Here is a 12,954-nt window from a genome sequence, read left to right on the forward strand (position 1 = left end):
ACTCGCAAAAGGCGTAAGGTTCGTTGTGAAATGCACTCGATACTTTTTTTCTTTCGTTTCTGCGCTCATTTTTGCATTTTTTTTTCATTAGCTCTACGGAGGAACAAAGTGAATTCGAGCGCAAAGGTTGACGGGTGCGATCATACCAGCACTAATGCACCGGATCCCATCAGAACTCCGAAGTTAAGCGTGCTTGGGCGAGAGTAGTACTAGGATGGGTGACCTCCTGGGAAGTCCTCGTGTTGCACCCCTCCTTTTTAATTTTTTTTTTGCTCGGGAAACTGTCCGACGTTGGACGGGAATCCCATCGTTACGGTTAATGTTTTGGGCACGTGCTCACTCGCAAAAGGCGTAAGGTTCGTTGTGAAATGCACTCGATACTTTTTTTCTTTCGTTTCTGCGCTCATTTTTGCATTTTTTTTTTCATTAGCTCTACGGAGGAACAAAGTGAATTCGAGCGCAAAGGTTGACGGGTGCGATCATACCAGCACTAATGCACCGGATCCCATCAGAACTCCGAAGTTAAGCGTGCTTGGGCGAGAGTAGTACTAGGATGGGTGACCTCCTGGGAAGTCCTCGTGTTGCACCCCTCCTTTTTAATTTTTTTTTGCTCGGGAAACTGTCCGACGTTGGACGGGAATCCCATCGTTACGGTTAATGTTTTGGGCACGTGCTCACTCGCAAAAGGCGTAAGGTTCGTTGTGAAATGCACTCGATACTTTTTTTCTTTCGTTTCTGCGCTCATTTTGCATTTTTTTTTTTCATTAGCTCTACGGAGGAACAAAGTGAATTCGAGCGCAAAGGTTGACGGGTGCGATCATACCAGCACTAATGCACCGGATCCCATCAGAACTCCGAAGTTAAGCGTGCTTGGGCGAGAGTAGTACTAGGATGGGTGACCTCCTGGGAAGTCCTCGTGTTGCACCCCTCCTTTTTAATTTTTTTTGCTGCTCGGGAAACTGTCCGACGTTGGACGGGAATCCCATCGTTACGGTTAATGTTTTGGGCACGTGCTCACTCGCAAAAGGCGTAAGGTTCGTTGTGAAATGCACTCGATACTTTTTTTCTTTCGTTTCTGCGCTCATTTTTGCATTTTTTTTTCATTAGCTCTACGGAGGAACAAAGTGAATTCGAGCGCAAAGGTTGACGGGTGCGATCATACCAGCACTAATGCACCGGATCCCATCAGAACTCCGAAGTTAAGCGTGCTTGGGCGAGAGTAGTACTAGGATGGGTGACCTCCTGGGAAGTCCTCGTGTTGCACCCCTCCTTTTTAATTTTTTTTTGCTGCTCGGGAAACTGTCCGACGTTGGACGGGAATCCATCGTTACGGTTAATGTTTTGGGCACGTGCTCACTCGCAAAAGGCGTAAGGTTCGTTGTGAAATGCACTCGATACTTTTTTTCTTTCGTTTCTGCGCTCATTTTTGCATTTTTTTTTCATTAGCTCTACGGAGGAACAAAGTGAATTCGAGCGCAAAGGTTGACGGGTGCGATCATACCAGCACTAATGCACCGGATCCCATCAGAACTCCGAAGTTAAGCGTGCTTGGGCGAGAGTAGTACTAGGATGGGTGACCTCCTGGGAAGTCCTCGTGTTGCACCCCTCCTTTTTAATTTTTTTTTGCTGCTCGGGAAACTGTCCGACGTTGCACGGGAATCCCATCGATACGGTTAATGTTTTGGGCACGTGCTCACTCGCAAAAGGCGTAAGGTTCGTTGTGAAATGCACTCGAGACTTTTTTTCTTTCGTTTCTGCGCTCATTTTTGCATTTTTTTTTCATTAGCTCTACGGAGGAACAAAGTGAAATCGAGCGCAAAGGTTGACGGGTGCGATCATACCAGCACTAATGCACCGGATCCCATCAGAACTCCGAAGTTAAGCGTGCTTGGGCGAGAGTAGTACTAGGATGGGTGACCTCCTGGGAAGTCCTCGTGTTGCACCCCTCCTTTTTAATTTTTTTTTGCTGCTCGGGAAACTGTCCGACGTTGGACGGGAATCCCATCGATACGGTTAATGTTTTGGGCACGTGCTCACTCGCAAAAGGCGTAAGGTTCGTTGTGAAATGCACTCGAGACTTTTTTTCTTTCGTTTCTGCGCTCATTTTTGCATTTTTTTTTCATTAGCTCTACGGAGGAACAAAGTGAAATCGAGCGCAAAGGTTGACGGGTGCGATCATACCAGCACTAATGCACCGGATCCCATCAGAACTCCGAAGTTAAGCGTGCTTGGGCGAGAGTAGTACTAGGATGGGTGACCTCCTGGGAAGTCCTCGTGTTGCACCCCTCCTTTTTAATTTTTTTTTGCTGCTCGGGAAACTGTCCGACGTTGGACGGGAATCCCATCGATACGGTTAATGTTTTGGGCACGTGCTCACTCGCAAAAGGCGTAAGGTTCGTTGTGAAATGCACTCGAGACTTTTTTTCTTTCGTTTCTGCGCTCATTTTTGCATTTTTTTTTCATTAGCTCTACGGAGGAACAAAGTGAATCGAGCGCAAAGGTTGACGGGTGCGATCATACCAGCACTAATGCACCGGATCCCATCAGAACTCCGAAGTTAAGCGTGCTTGGGCGAGAGTAGTACTAGGATGGGTGACCTCCTGGGAAGTCCTCGTGTTGCACCCCTCCTTTTTAATTTTTTTTTGCTGCTCGGGAAACTGTCCGACGTTGGACGGGAATCCCATCGTTACGGTTAATGTTTTGGGCACGTGCTCACTCGCAAAAGGCGTAAGGTTCGTTGTGAAATGCACTCGAGACTTTTTTTCTTTCGTTTCTGCGCTCATTTTTGCATTTTTTTTTCATTAGCTCTACGGAGGAACAAAGTGAATTCGAGCGCAAAGGTTGACGGGTGCGATCATACCAGCACTAATGCACCGGATCCCATCAGAACTCCGAAGTTAAGCGTGCTTGGGCGAGAGTAGTACTAGGATGGGTGACCTCCTGGGAAGTCCTCGTGTTGCACCCCTCCTTTTTAATTTTTTTTTGCTGCTCGGGAAACTGTCCGACGTTGGACGGGAATCCCATCGATACGGTTAATGTTTTGGGCACGTGCTCACTCGCAAAAGGCGTAAGGTTCGTTGTGAAATGCACTCGAGACTTTTTTTCTTTCGTTTCTGCGCTCATTTTTGCATTTTTTTTTCATTAGCTCTACGGAGGAACAAAGTGAAATCGAGCGCAAAGGTTGACGGGTGCGATCATACCAGCACTAATGCACCGGATCCCATCAGAACTCCGAAGTTAAGCGTGCTTGGGCGAGAGTAGTACTAGGATGGGTGACCTCCTGGGAAGTCCTCGTGTTGCACCCCTCCTTTTTAATTTTTTTTTGCTGCTCGGGAAACTGTCCGACGTTGGACGGGAATCCCATCGTACGGTTAATGTTTTGGGCACGTGCTCACTCGCAAAAGGCGTAAGGTTCGTTGTGAAATGCACTCGAGACTTTTTTTCTTTCGTTTCTGCGCTCATTTTTGCATTTTTTTTTTCATTAGCTCTACGGAGGAACAAAGTGAAATCGAGCGCAAAGGTTGACGGGTGCGATCATACCAGCACTAATGCACCGGATCCCATCAGAACTCCGAAGTTAAGCGTGCTTGGGCGAGAGTAGTACTAGGATGGGTGACCTCCTGGGAAGTCCTCGTGTTGCACCCCTCCTTTTTAATTTTTTTTTGCTGCTCGGGAAACTGTCCGACGTTGGACGGGAATCCCATCGATACGGTTAATGTTTTGGGCACGTGCTCACTCGCAAAAGGCGTAAGGTTCGTTGTGAAATGCACTCGAGACTTTTTTTCTTTCGTTTCTGCGCTCATTTTTGCATTTTTTTTTTCATTAGCTCTACGGAGGAACAAAGTGAAATCGAGCGCAAAGGTTGACGGGTGCGATCATACCAGCACTAATGCACCGGATCCCATCAGAACTCCGAAGTTAAGCGTGCTTGGGCGAGAGTAGTACTAGGATGGGTGACCTCCTGGGAAGTCCTCGTGTTGCACCCCTCCTTTTTAATTTTTTTTTGCTGCTCGGGAAACTGTCCGACGTTGGACGGGAATCCCATCGATACGGTTAATGTTTTGGGCACGTGCTCACTCGCAAAAGGCGTAAGGTTCGTTGTGAAATGCACTCGAGACTTTTTTTCTTTCGTTTCTGCGCTCATTTTTGCATTTTTTTTTTCATTAGCTCTACGGAGGAACAAAGTGAAATCGAGCGCAAAGGTTGACGGGTGCGATCATACCAGCACTAATGCACCGGATCCCATCAGAACTCCGAAGTTAAGCGTGCTTGGGCGAGAGTAGTACTAGGATGGGTGACCTCCTGGGAAGTCCTCGTGTTGCACCCCTCCTTTTTAATTTTTTTTTGCTGCTCGGGAAACTGTCCGACGTTGCACGGGAATCCCATCGATTACGGTTAATGTTTTGGGCACGTGCTCACTCGCAAAAGGCGTAAGGTTCGTTGTGAAATGCACTCGAGACTTTTTTTCTTTCGTTTCTGCGCTCATTTTTGCATTTTTTTTTCATTAGCTCTACGGAGGAACAAAGTGAATTCGAGCGCAAAGGTTGACGGGTGCGATCATACCAGCACTAATGCACCGGATCCCATCAGAACTCCGAAGTTAAGCGTGCTTGGGCGAGAGTAGTACTAGGATGGGTGACCTCCTGGGAAGTCCTCGTGTTGCACCCCTCCTTTTTAATTTTTTTTTGCTGCTCGGGAAACTGTCCGACGTTGGACGGGAATCCCATCGATACGGTTAATGTTTTGGGCACGTGCTCACTCGCAAAAGGCGTAAGGTTCGTTGTGAAATGCACTCGAGACTTTTTTTCTTTCGTTTCTGCGCTCATTTTTGCATTTTTTTTTCATTAGCTCTACGGAGGAACAAAGTGAAATCGAGCGCAAAGGTTGACGGGTGCGATCATACCAGCACTAATGCACCGGATCCCATCAGAACTCCGAAGTTAAGCGTGCTTGGGCGAGAGTAGTACTAGGATGGGTGACCTCCTGGGAAGTCCTCGTGTTGCACCCCTCCTTTTTAATTTTTTTTTGCTGCTCGGGAAACTGTCCGACGTTGGACGGGAATCCCATCGATACGGTTAATGTTTTGGGCACGTGCTCACTCGCAAAAGGCGTAAGGTTCGTTGTGAAATGCACTCGAGACTTTTTTTCTTTCGTTTCTGCGCTCATTTTTGCATTTTTTTTTTCATTAGCTCTACGGAGGAACAAAGTGAAATTCAGCGCAAAGGTTGACGGGTGCGATCATACCAGCACTAATGCACCGGATCCCATCAGAACTCCGAAGTTAAGCGTGCTTGGGCGAGAGTAGTACTAGGATGGGTGACCTCCTGGGAAGTCCTCGTGTTGCACCCCTCCTTTTTAATTTTTTTTTGCTGCTCGGGAAACTGTCCGACGTTGGACGGGAATCCCATCGATACGGTTAATGTTTTGGGCACGTGCTCACTCGCAAAAGGCGTAAGGTTCGTTGTGAAATGCACTCGAGACTTTTTTTCTTTCGTTTCTGCGCTCATTTTTGCATTTTTTTTTCATTAGCTCTACGGAGGAACAAAGTGAATCGAGCGCAAAGGTTGACGGGTGCGATCATACCAGCACTAATGCACCGGATCCCATCAGAACTCCGAAGTTAAGCGTGCTTGGGCGAGAGTAGTACTAGGATGGGTGACCTCCTGGGAAGTCCTCGTGTTGCACCCCTCCTTTTTAATTTTTTTTTTGCTGCTCGGGAAACTGTCCGACGTTGGACGGGAATCCCATCGATACGGTTAATGTTTTGGGCACGTGCTCACTCGCAAAAGGCGTAAGGTTCGTTGTGAAATGCACTCGAGACTTTTTTTCTTTCGTTTCTGCGCTCATTTTTGCATTTTTTTTTCATTAGCTCTACGGAGGAACAAAGTGAAATCGAGCGCAAAGGTTGACGGGTGCGATCATACCAGCACTAATGCACCGGATCCCATCAGAACTCCGAAGTTAAGCGTGCTTGGGCGAGAGTAGTACTAGGATGGGTGACCTCCTGGGAAGTCCTCGTGTTGCACCCCTCCTTTTTAATTTTTTTTTGCTGCTCGGGAAACTGTCCGACGTTGGACGGGAATCCCATCGATACGGTTAATGTTTTGGGCACGTGCTCACTCGCAAAAGGCGTAAGGTTCGTTGTGAAATGCACTCGAGACTTTTTTTCTTTCGTTTCTGCGCTCATTTTTGCATTTTTTTTTCATTAGCTCTACGGAGGAACAAAGTGAAATCGAGCGCAAAGGTTGACGGGTGCGATCATACCAGCACTAATGCACCGGATCCCATCAGAACTCCGAAGTTAAGCGTGCTTGGGCGAGAGTAGTACTAGGATGGGTGACCTCCTGGGAAGTCCTCGTGTTGCACCCCTCCTTTTTAATTTTTTTTTGCTGCTCGGGAAACTGTCCGACGTTGGACGGGAATCCCATCGATACGGTTAATGTTTTGGGCACGTGCTCACTCGCAAAAGGCGTAAGGTTCGTTGTGAAATGCACTCGAGACTTTTTTTCTTTCGTTTCTGCGCTCATTTTTGCATTTTTTTTTCATTAGCTCTACGGAGGAACAAAGTGAAATCGAGCGCAAAGGTTGACGGGTGCGATCATACCAGCACTAATGCACCGGATCCCATCAGAACTCCGAAGTTAAGCGTGCTTGGGCGAGAGTAGTACTAGGATGGGTGACCTCCTGGGAAGTCCTCGTGTTGCACCCCTCCTTTTTAATTTTTTTTTGCTGCTCGGGAAACTGTCCGACGTTGGACGGGAATCCCATCGATACGGTTAATGTTTTGGGCACGTGCTCACTCGCAAAAGGCGTAAGGTTCGTTGTGAAATGCACTCGAGACTTTTTTTCTTTCGTTTCTGCGCTCATTTTTGCATTTTTTTTTCATTAGCTCTACGGAGGAACAAAGTGAAATCGAGCGCAAAGGTTGACGGGTGCGATCATACCAGCACTAATGCACCGGATCCCATCAGAACTCCGAAGTTAAGCGTGCTTGGGCGAGAGTAGTACTAGGATGGGTGACCTCCTGGGAAGTCCTCGTGTTGCACCCCTCCTTTTTAATTTTTTTTTGCTGCTCGGGAAACTGTCCGACGTTGGACGGGAATCCCATCGATACGGTTAATGTTTTGGGCACGTGCTCACTCGCAAAAGGCGTAAGGTTCGTTGTGAAATGCACTCGAGACTTTTTTTCTTTCGTTTCTGCGCTCATTTTTGCATTTTTTTTTTCATTAGCTCTACGGAGGAACAAAGTGAAATCGAGCGCAAAGGTTGACGGGTGCGATCATACCAGCACTAATGCACCGGATCCCATCAGAACTCCGAAGTTAAGCGTGCTTGGGCGAGAGTAGTACTAGGATGGGTGACCTCCTGGGAAGTCCTCGTGTTGCACCCCTCCTTTTTAATTTTTTTTTGCTGCTCGGGAAACTGTCCGACGTTGGACGGGAATCCCATCGATACGGTTAATGTTTTGGGCACGTGCTCACTCGCAAAAGGCGTAAGGTTCGTTGTGAAATGCACTCGAGACTTTTTTTCTTTCGTTTCTGCGCTCATTTTTGCATTTTTTTTTCATTAGCTCTACGGAGGAACAAAGTGAAATCGAGCGCAAAGGTTGACGGGTGCGATCATACCAGCACTAATGCACCGGATCCCATCAGAACTCCGAAGTTAAGCGTGCTTGGGCGAGAGTAGTACTAGGATGGGTGACCTCCTGGGAAGTCCTCGTGTTGCACCCCTCCTTTTTAATTTTTTTTTGCTGCTCGGGAAACTGTCCGACGTTGGACGGGAATCCCATCGATACGGTTAATGTTTTGGGCACGTGCTCACTCGCAAAAGGCGTAAGGTTCGTTGTGAAATGCACTCGAGACTTTTTTTCTTTCGTTTCTGCGCTCATTTTTGCATTTTTTTTTCATTAGCTCTACGGAGGAACAAAGTGAAATCGAGCGCAAAGGTTGACGGGTGCGATCATACCAGCACTAATGCACCGGATCCCATCAGAACTCCGAAGTTAAGCGTGCTTGGGCGAGAGTAGTACTAGGATGGGTGACCTCCTGGGAAGTCCTCGTGTTGCACCCCTCCTTTTTAATTTTTTTTTGCTGCTCGGGAAACTGTCCGACGTTGGACGGGAATCCCATCGATACGGTTAATGTTTTGGGCACGTGCTCACTCGCAAAAGGCGTAAGGTTCGTTGTGAAATGCACTCGAGACTTTTTTTCTTTCGTTTCTGCGCTCATTTTTGCATTTTTTTTTCATTAGCTCTACGGAGGAACAAAGTGAAATCGAGCGCAAAGGTTGACGGGTGCGATCATACCAGCACTAATGCACCGGATCCCATCAGAACTCCGAAGTTAAGCGTGCTTGGGCGAGAGTAGTACTAGGATGGGTGACCTCCTGGGAAGTCCTCGTGTTGCACCCCTCCTTTTTAATTTTTTTTTGCTGCTCGGGAAACTGTCCGACGTTGGACGGGAATCCCATCGATACGGTTAATGTTTTGGGCACGTGCTCACTCGCAAAAGGCGTAAGGTTCGTTGTGAAATGCACTCGAGACTTTTTTTCTTTCGTTTCTGCGCTCATTTTTGCATTTTTTTTTCATTAGCTCTACGGAGGAACAAAGTGAAATCGAGCGCAAAGGTTGACGGGTGCGATCATACCAGCACTAATGCACCGGATCCCATCAGAACTCCGAAGTTAAGCGTGCTTGGGCGAGAGTAGTACTAGGATGGGTGACCTCCTGGGAAGTCCTCGTGTTGCACCCCTCCTTTTTAATTTTTTTTTGCTGCTCGGGAAACTGTCCGACGTTGGACGGGAATCCCATCGATACGGTTAATGTTTTGGGCACGTGCTCACTCGCAAAAGGCGTAAGGTTCGTTGTGAAATGCACTCGAGACTTTTTTTCTTTCGTTTCTGCGCTCATTTTTGCATTTTTTTTTCATTAGCTCTACGGAGGAACAAAGTGAAATCGAGCGCAAAGGTTGACGGGTGCGATCATACCAGCACTAATGCACCGGATCCCATCAGAACTCCGAAGTTAAGCGTGCTTGGGCGAGAGTAGTACTAGGATGGGTGACCTCCTGGGAAGTCCTCGTGTTGCACCCCTCCTTTTTAATTTTTTTTTGCTGCTCGGGAAACTGTCCGACGTTGGACGGGAATCCCATCGATACGGTTAATGTTTTGGGCACGTGCTCACTCGCAAAAGGCGTAAGGTTCGTTGTGAAATGCACTCGAGACTTTTTTTCTTTCGTTTCTGCGCTCATTTTTGCATTTTTTTTTCATTAGCTCTACGGAGGAACAAAGTGAATCGAGCGCAAAGGTTGACGGGTGCGATCATACCAGCACTAATGCACCGGATCCCATCAGAACTCCGAAGTTAAGCGTGCTTGGGCGAGAGTAGTACTAGGATGGGTGACCTCCTGGGAAGTCCTCGTGTTGCACCCCTCCTTTTTAATTTTTTTTTGCTGCTCGGGAAACTGTCCGACGTTGGACGGGAATCCCATCGATACGGTTAATGTTTTGGGCACGTGCTCACTCGCAAAAGGCGTAAGGTTCGTTGTGAAATGCACTCGAGACTTTTTTTCTTTCGTTTCTGCGCTCATTTTTGCATTTTTTTTTCATTAGCTCTACGGAGGAACAAAGTGAAATCGAGCGCAAAGGTTGACGGGTGCGATCATACCAGCACTAATGCACCGGATCCCATCAGAACTCCGAAGTTAAGCGTGCTTGGGCGAGAGTAGTACTAGGATGGGTGACCTCCTGGGAAGTCCTCGTGTTGCACCCCTCCTTTTTAATTTTTTTTTGCTGCTCGGGAAACTGTCCGACGTTGGACGGGAATCCCATCGATACGGTTAATGTTTTGGGCACGTGCTCACTCGCAAAAGGCGTAAGGTTCGTTGTGAAATGCACTCGAGACTTTTTTTCTTTCGTTTCTGCGCTCATTTTTGCATTTTTTTTTTCATTAGCTCTACGGAGGAACAAAGTGAAATCGAGCGCAAAGGTTGACGGGTGCGATCATACCAGCACTAATGCACCGGATCCCATCAGAACTCCGAAGTTAAGCGTGCTTGGGCGAGAGTAGTAGTACTAGGATGGGTGACCTCCTGGGAAGTCCTCGTGTTGCACCCCTCCTTTTTAATTTTTTTTTGCTGCTCGGGAAACTGTCCGACGTTGGACGGGAATCCCATCGATACGGTTAATGTTTTGGGCACGTGCTCACTCGCAAAAGGCGTAAGGTTCGTTGTGAAATGCACTCGAGACTTTTTTTCTTTCGTTTCTGCGCTCATTTTTGCATTTTTTTTTCATTAGCTCTACGGAGGAACAAAGTGAAATCGAGCGCAAAGGTTGACGGGTGCGATCATACCAGCACTAATGCACCGGATCCCATCAGAACTCCGAAGTTAAGCGTGCTTGGGCGAGAGTAGTACTAGGATGGGTGACCTCCTGGGAAGTCCTCGTGTTGCACCCCTCCTTTTTAATTTTTTTTTGCTGCTCGGGAAACTGTCCGACGTTGGACGGGAATCCCATCGATACGGTTAATGTTTTGGGCACGTGCTCACTCGCAAAAGGCGTAAGGTTCGTTGTGAAATGCACTCGAGACTTTTTTTCTTTCGTTTCTGCGCTCATTTTTGCATTTTTTTTTTCATTAGCTCTACGGAGGAACAAAGTGAAATCGAGCGCAAAGGTTGACGGGTGCGATCATACCAGCACTAATGCACCGGATCCCATCAGAACTCCGAAGTTAAGCGTGCTTGGGCGAGAGTAGTACTAGGATGGGTGACCTCCTGGGAAGTCCTCGTGTTGCACCCCTCCTTTTTAATTTTTTTTTGCTGCTCGGGAAACTGTCCGACGTTGGACGGGAATCCCATCGATACGGTTAATGTTTTGGGCACGTGCTCACTCGCAAAAGGCGTAAGGTTCGTTGTGAAATGCACTCGAGACTTTTTTTCTTTCGTTTCTGCGCTCATTTTTGCATTTTTTTTTTCATTAGCTCTACGGAGGAACAAAGTGAAATCGAGCGCAAAGGTTGACGGGTGCGATCATACCAGCACTAATGCACCGGATCCCATCAGAACTCCGAAGTTAAGCGTGCTTGGGCGAGAGTAGTACTAGGATGGGTGACCTCCTGGGAAGTCCTCGTGTTGCACCCCTCCTTTTTAATTTTTTTTTGCTGCTCGGGAAACTGTCCGACGTTGGACGGGAATCCCATCGATACGGTTAATGTTTTGGGCACGTGCTCACTCGCAAAAGGCGTAAGGTTCGTTGTGAAATGCACTCGAGACTTTTTTTCTTTCGTTTCTGCGCTCATTTTTGCATTTTTTTTTTCATTAGCTCTACGGAGGAACAAAGTGAAATCGAGCGCAAAGGTTGACGGGTGCGATCATACCAGCACTAATGCACCGGATCCCATCAGAACTCCGAAGTTAAGCGTGCTTGGGCGAGAGTAGTACTAGGATGGGTGACCTCCTGGGAAGTCCTCGTGTTGCACCCCTCCTTTTTAATTTTTTTTTGCTGCTCGGGAAACTGTCCGACGTTGGACGGGAATCCCATCGATACGGTTAATGTTTTGGGCACGTGCTCACTCGCAAAAGGCGTAAGGTTCGTTGTGAAATGCACTCGAGACTTTTTTTCTTTCGTTTCTGCGCTCATTTTTGCATTTTTTTTTTCATTAGCTCTACGGAGGAACAAAGTGAAATCGAGCGCAAAGGTTGACGGGTGCGATCATACCAGCACTAATGCACCGGATCCCATCAGAACTCCGAAGTTAAGCGTGCTTGGGCGAGAGTAGTACTAGGATGGGTGACCTCCTGGGAAGTCCTCGTGTTGCACCCCTCCTTTTTAATTTTTTTTTGCTGCTCGGGAAACTGTCCGACGTTGGACGGGAATCCCATCGATACGGTTAATGTTTTGGGCACGTGCTCACTCGCAAAAGGCGTAAGGTTCGTTGTGAAATGCACTCGAGACTTTTTTTCTTTCGTTTCTGCGCTCATTTTTGCATTTTTTTTTCATTAGCTCTACGGAGGAACAAAGTGAAATCGAGCGCAAAGGTTGACGGGTGCGATCATACCAGCACTAATGCACCGGATCCCATCAGAACTCCGAAGTTAAGCGTGCTTGGGCGAGAGTAGTACTAGGATGGGTGACCTCCTGGGAAGTCCTCGTGTTGCACCCCTCCTTTTTAATTTTTTTTTGCTGCTCGGGAAACTGTCCGACGTTGGACGGGAATCCCATCGATACGGTTAATGTTTTGGGCACGTGCTCACTCGCAAAAGGCGTAAGGTTCGTTGTGAAATGCACTCGAGACTTTTTTTCTTTCGTTTCTGCGCTCATTTTTGCATTTTTTTTTTCATTAGCTCTACGGAGGAACAAAGTGAAATCGAGCGCAAAGGTTGACGGGTGCGATCATACCAGCACTAATGCACCGGATCCCATCAGAACTCCGAAGTTAAGCGTGCTTGGGCGAGAGTAGTACTAGGATGGGTGACCTCCTGGGAAGTCCTCGTGTTGCACCCCTCCTTTTTAATTTTTTTTTGCTGCTCGGGAAACTGTCCGACGTTGGACGGGAATCCCATCGATACGGTTAATGTTTTGGGCACGTGCTCACTCGCAAAAGGCGTAAGGTTCGTTGTGAAATGCACTCGAGACTTTTTTTCTTTCGTTTCTGCGCTCATTTTTGCATTTTTTTTTCATTAGCTCTACGGAGGAACAAAGTGAAATCGAGCGCAAAGGTTGACGGGTGCGATCATACCAGCACTAATGCACCGGATCCCATCAGAACTCCGAAGTTAAGCGTGCTTGGGCGAGAGTAGTACTAGGATGGGTGACCTCCTGGGAAGTCCTCGTGTTGCACCCCTCCTTTTTAATTTTTTTTTGCTGCTCGGGAAACTGTCCGACGTTGGACGGGAATCCCATCGATACGGTTAATGTTTTGGGCACGTGCTCACTCGCAAAAGGCGTAAGGTTCGTTGT

At 47.5% G+C, this 12,954-nt stretch overlaps 38 non-coding genes across 38 annotated transcripts; all 38 read left to right on the forward strand.

The window, feature by feature from the left end:
* The first annotated feature begins 132 nt into the window (after positions 1-132).
* Positions 133-251, forward strand: LOC116190641. Its single transcript, XR_004152848.1, has one exon. It is a non-coding gene; the product is annotated as a 5S ribosomal RNA (ribosomal RNA).
* Positions 252-471: 220 nt separating this feature from the next.
* LOC116190653 lies at positions 472-590 on the forward strand. Its single transcript, XR_004152859.1, has one exon. It is a non-coding gene; the product is annotated as a 5S ribosomal RNA (ribosomal RNA).
* Positions 591-809: 219 nt separating this feature from the next.
* Positions 810-928, forward strand: LOC116190664. The gene has a single exon (XR_004152870.1). It is a non-coding gene; the product is annotated as a 5S ribosomal RNA (ribosomal RNA).
* Positions 929-1,148: 220 nt separating this feature from the next.
* LOC116190675 lies at positions 1,149-1,267 on the forward strand. The gene has a single exon (XR_004152881.1). It is a non-coding gene; the product is annotated as a 5S ribosomal RNA (ribosomal RNA).
* Positions 1,268-1,487: 220 nt separating this feature from the next.
* On the forward strand, positions 1,488-1,606 carry LOC116190687. The gene has a single exon (XR_004152892.1). It is a non-coding gene; the product is annotated as a 5S ribosomal RNA (ribosomal RNA).
* A 221-nt stretch (positions 1,607-1,827) lies between these two features.
* On the forward strand, positions 1,828-1,946 carry LOC116190698. The gene has a single exon (XR_004152902.1). It is a non-coding gene; the product is annotated as a 5S ribosomal RNA (ribosomal RNA).
* Positions 1,947-2,167: 221 nt separating this feature from the next.
* Positions 2,168-2,286, forward strand: LOC116190711. Its single transcript, XR_004152913.1, has one exon. It is a non-coding gene; the product is annotated as a 5S ribosomal RNA (ribosomal RNA).
* Positions 2,287-2,506: 220 nt separating this feature from the next.
* Positions 2,507-2,625, forward strand: LOC116190723. The gene has a single exon (XR_004152922.1). It is a non-coding gene; the product is annotated as a 5S ribosomal RNA (ribosomal RNA).
* A 221-nt stretch (positions 2,626-2,846) lies between these two features.
* LOC116190728 lies at positions 2,847-2,965 on the forward strand. The gene has a single exon (XR_004152927.1). It is a non-coding gene; the product is annotated as a 5S ribosomal RNA (ribosomal RNA).
* Positions 2,966-3,186: 221 nt separating this feature from the next.
* LOC116190729 lies at positions 3,187-3,305 on the forward strand. Its single transcript, XR_004152928.1, has one exon. It is a non-coding gene; the product is annotated as a 5S ribosomal RNA (ribosomal RNA).
* Positions 3,306-3,526: 221 nt separating this feature from the next.
* On the forward strand, positions 3,527-3,645 carry LOC116190731. The gene has a single exon (XR_004152929.1). It is a non-coding gene; the product is annotated as a 5S ribosomal RNA (ribosomal RNA).
* Positions 3,646-3,867: 222 nt separating this feature from the next.
* LOC116190732 lies at positions 3,868-3,986 on the forward strand. Its single transcript, XR_004152930.1, has one exon. It is a non-coding gene; the product is annotated as a 5S ribosomal RNA (ribosomal RNA).
* Positions 3,987-4,208: 222 nt separating this feature from the next.
* Positions 4,209-4,327, forward strand: LOC116190733. The gene has a single exon (XR_004152931.1). It is a non-coding gene; the product is annotated as a 5S ribosomal RNA (ribosomal RNA).
* Positions 4,328-4,549: 222 nt separating this feature from the next.
* On the forward strand, positions 4,550-4,668 carry LOC116190734. The gene has a single exon (XR_004152932.1). It is a non-coding gene; the product is annotated as a 5S ribosomal RNA (ribosomal RNA).
* Positions 4,669-4,889: 221 nt separating this feature from the next.
* Positions 4,890-5,008, forward strand: LOC116190735. Its single transcript, XR_004152934.1, has one exon. It is a non-coding gene; the product is annotated as a 5S ribosomal RNA (ribosomal RNA).
* A 222-nt stretch (positions 5,009-5,230) lies between these two features.
* Positions 5,231-5,349, forward strand: LOC116190736. Its single transcript, XR_004152935.1, has one exon. It is a non-coding gene; the product is annotated as a 5S ribosomal RNA (ribosomal RNA).
* Positions 5,350-5,569: 220 nt separating this feature from the next.
* LOC116190738 lies at positions 5,570-5,688 on the forward strand. Its single transcript, XR_004152937.1, has one exon. It is a non-coding gene; the product is annotated as a 5S ribosomal RNA (ribosomal RNA).
* Positions 5,689-5,910: 222 nt separating this feature from the next.
* LOC116190739 lies at positions 5,911-6,029 on the forward strand. The gene has a single exon (XR_004152938.1). It is a non-coding gene; the product is annotated as a 5S ribosomal RNA (ribosomal RNA).
* A 221-nt stretch (positions 6,030-6,250) lies between these two features.
* On the forward strand, positions 6,251-6,369 carry LOC116190740. The gene has a single exon (XR_004152939.1). It is a non-coding gene; the product is annotated as a 5S ribosomal RNA (ribosomal RNA).
* Positions 6,370-6,590: 221 nt separating this feature from the next.
* LOC116190742 lies at positions 6,591-6,709 on the forward strand. The gene has a single exon (XR_004152940.1). It is a non-coding gene; the product is annotated as a 5S ribosomal RNA (ribosomal RNA).
* A 221-nt stretch (positions 6,710-6,930) lies between these two features.
* Positions 6,931-7,049, forward strand: LOC116190743. The gene has a single exon (XR_004152941.1). It is a non-coding gene; the product is annotated as a 5S ribosomal RNA (ribosomal RNA).
* Positions 7,050-7,271: 222 nt separating this feature from the next.
* Positions 7,272-7,390, forward strand: LOC116190744. Its single transcript, XR_004152942.1, has one exon. It is a non-coding gene; the product is annotated as a 5S ribosomal RNA (ribosomal RNA).
* A 221-nt stretch (positions 7,391-7,611) lies between these two features.
* Positions 7,612-7,730, forward strand: LOC116190745. Its single transcript, XR_004152943.1, has one exon. It is a non-coding gene; the product is annotated as a 5S ribosomal RNA (ribosomal RNA).
* A 221-nt stretch (positions 7,731-7,951) lies between these two features.
* LOC116190746 lies at positions 7,952-8,070 on the forward strand. The gene has a single exon (XR_004152944.1). It is a non-coding gene; the product is annotated as a 5S ribosomal RNA (ribosomal RNA).
* Positions 8,071-8,291: 221 nt separating this feature from the next.
* LOC116190747 lies at positions 8,292-8,410 on the forward strand. Its single transcript, XR_004152945.1, has one exon. It is a non-coding gene; the product is annotated as a 5S ribosomal RNA (ribosomal RNA).
* Positions 8,411-8,631: 221 nt separating this feature from the next.
* On the forward strand, positions 8,632-8,750 carry LOC116190748. Its single transcript, XR_004152946.1, has one exon. It is a non-coding gene; the product is annotated as a 5S ribosomal RNA (ribosomal RNA).
* Positions 8,751-8,971: 221 nt separating this feature from the next.
* Positions 8,972-9,090, forward strand: LOC116190750. Its single transcript, XR_004152948.1, has one exon. It is a non-coding gene; the product is annotated as a 5S ribosomal RNA (ribosomal RNA).
* Positions 9,091-9,310: 220 nt separating this feature from the next.
* On the forward strand, positions 9,311-9,429 carry LOC116190751. Its single transcript, XR_004152949.1, has one exon. It is a non-coding gene; the product is annotated as a 5S ribosomal RNA (ribosomal RNA).
* Positions 9,430-9,650: 221 nt separating this feature from the next.
* Positions 9,651-9,769, forward strand: LOC116190752. Its single transcript, XR_004152950.1, has one exon. It is a non-coding gene; the product is annotated as a 5S ribosomal RNA (ribosomal RNA).
* A 222-nt stretch (positions 9,770-9,991) lies between these two features.
* Positions 9,992-10,113, forward strand: LOC116190659. The gene has a single exon (XR_004152865.1). It is a non-coding gene; the product is annotated as a 5S ribosomal RNA (ribosomal RNA).
* Positions 10,114-10,334: 221 nt separating this feature from the next.
* LOC116190753 lies at positions 10,335-10,453 on the forward strand. The gene has a single exon (XR_004152951.1). It is a non-coding gene; the product is annotated as a 5S ribosomal RNA (ribosomal RNA).
* Positions 10,454-10,675: 222 nt separating this feature from the next.
* On the forward strand, positions 10,676-10,794 carry LOC116190754. The gene has a single exon (XR_004152952.1). It is a non-coding gene; the product is annotated as a 5S ribosomal RNA (ribosomal RNA).
* A 222-nt stretch (positions 10,795-11,016) lies between these two features.
* On the forward strand, positions 11,017-11,135 carry LOC116190477. Its single transcript, XR_004152677.1, has one exon. It is a non-coding gene; the product is annotated as a 5S ribosomal RNA (ribosomal RNA).
* Positions 11,136-11,357: 222 nt separating this feature from the next.
* On the forward strand, positions 11,358-11,476 carry LOC116190478. Its single transcript, XR_004152678.1, has one exon. It is a non-coding gene; the product is annotated as a 5S ribosomal RNA (ribosomal RNA).
* A 222-nt stretch (positions 11,477-11,698) lies between these two features.
* On the forward strand, positions 11,699-11,817 carry LOC116190479. The gene has a single exon (XR_004152679.1). It is a non-coding gene; the product is annotated as a 5S ribosomal RNA (ribosomal RNA).
* A 221-nt stretch (positions 11,818-12,038) lies between these two features.
* LOC116190480 lies at positions 12,039-12,157 on the forward strand. Its single transcript, XR_004152680.1, has one exon. It is a non-coding gene; the product is annotated as a 5S ribosomal RNA (ribosomal RNA).
* Positions 12,158-12,379: 222 nt separating this feature from the next.
* On the forward strand, positions 12,380-12,498 carry LOC116190481. Its single transcript, XR_004152681.1, has one exon. It is a non-coding gene; the product is annotated as a 5S ribosomal RNA (ribosomal RNA).
* A 221-nt stretch (positions 12,499-12,719) lies between these two features.
* On the forward strand, positions 12,720-12,838 carry LOC116190484. The gene has a single exon (XR_004152683.1). It is a non-coding gene; the product is annotated as a 5S ribosomal RNA (ribosomal RNA).
* Positions 12,839-12,954: the final 116 nt, after the last annotated feature.

Source organism: Punica granatum, unplaced genomic scaffold (genome assembly GCF_007655135.1).
Source record: "Punica granatum isolate Tunisia-2019 unplaced genomic scaffold, ASM765513v2 Contig00480, whole genome shotgun sequence".
NCBI lineage: Eukaryota > Viridiplantae > Streptophyta > Magnoliopsida > Myrtales > Lythraceae > Punica > Punica granatum.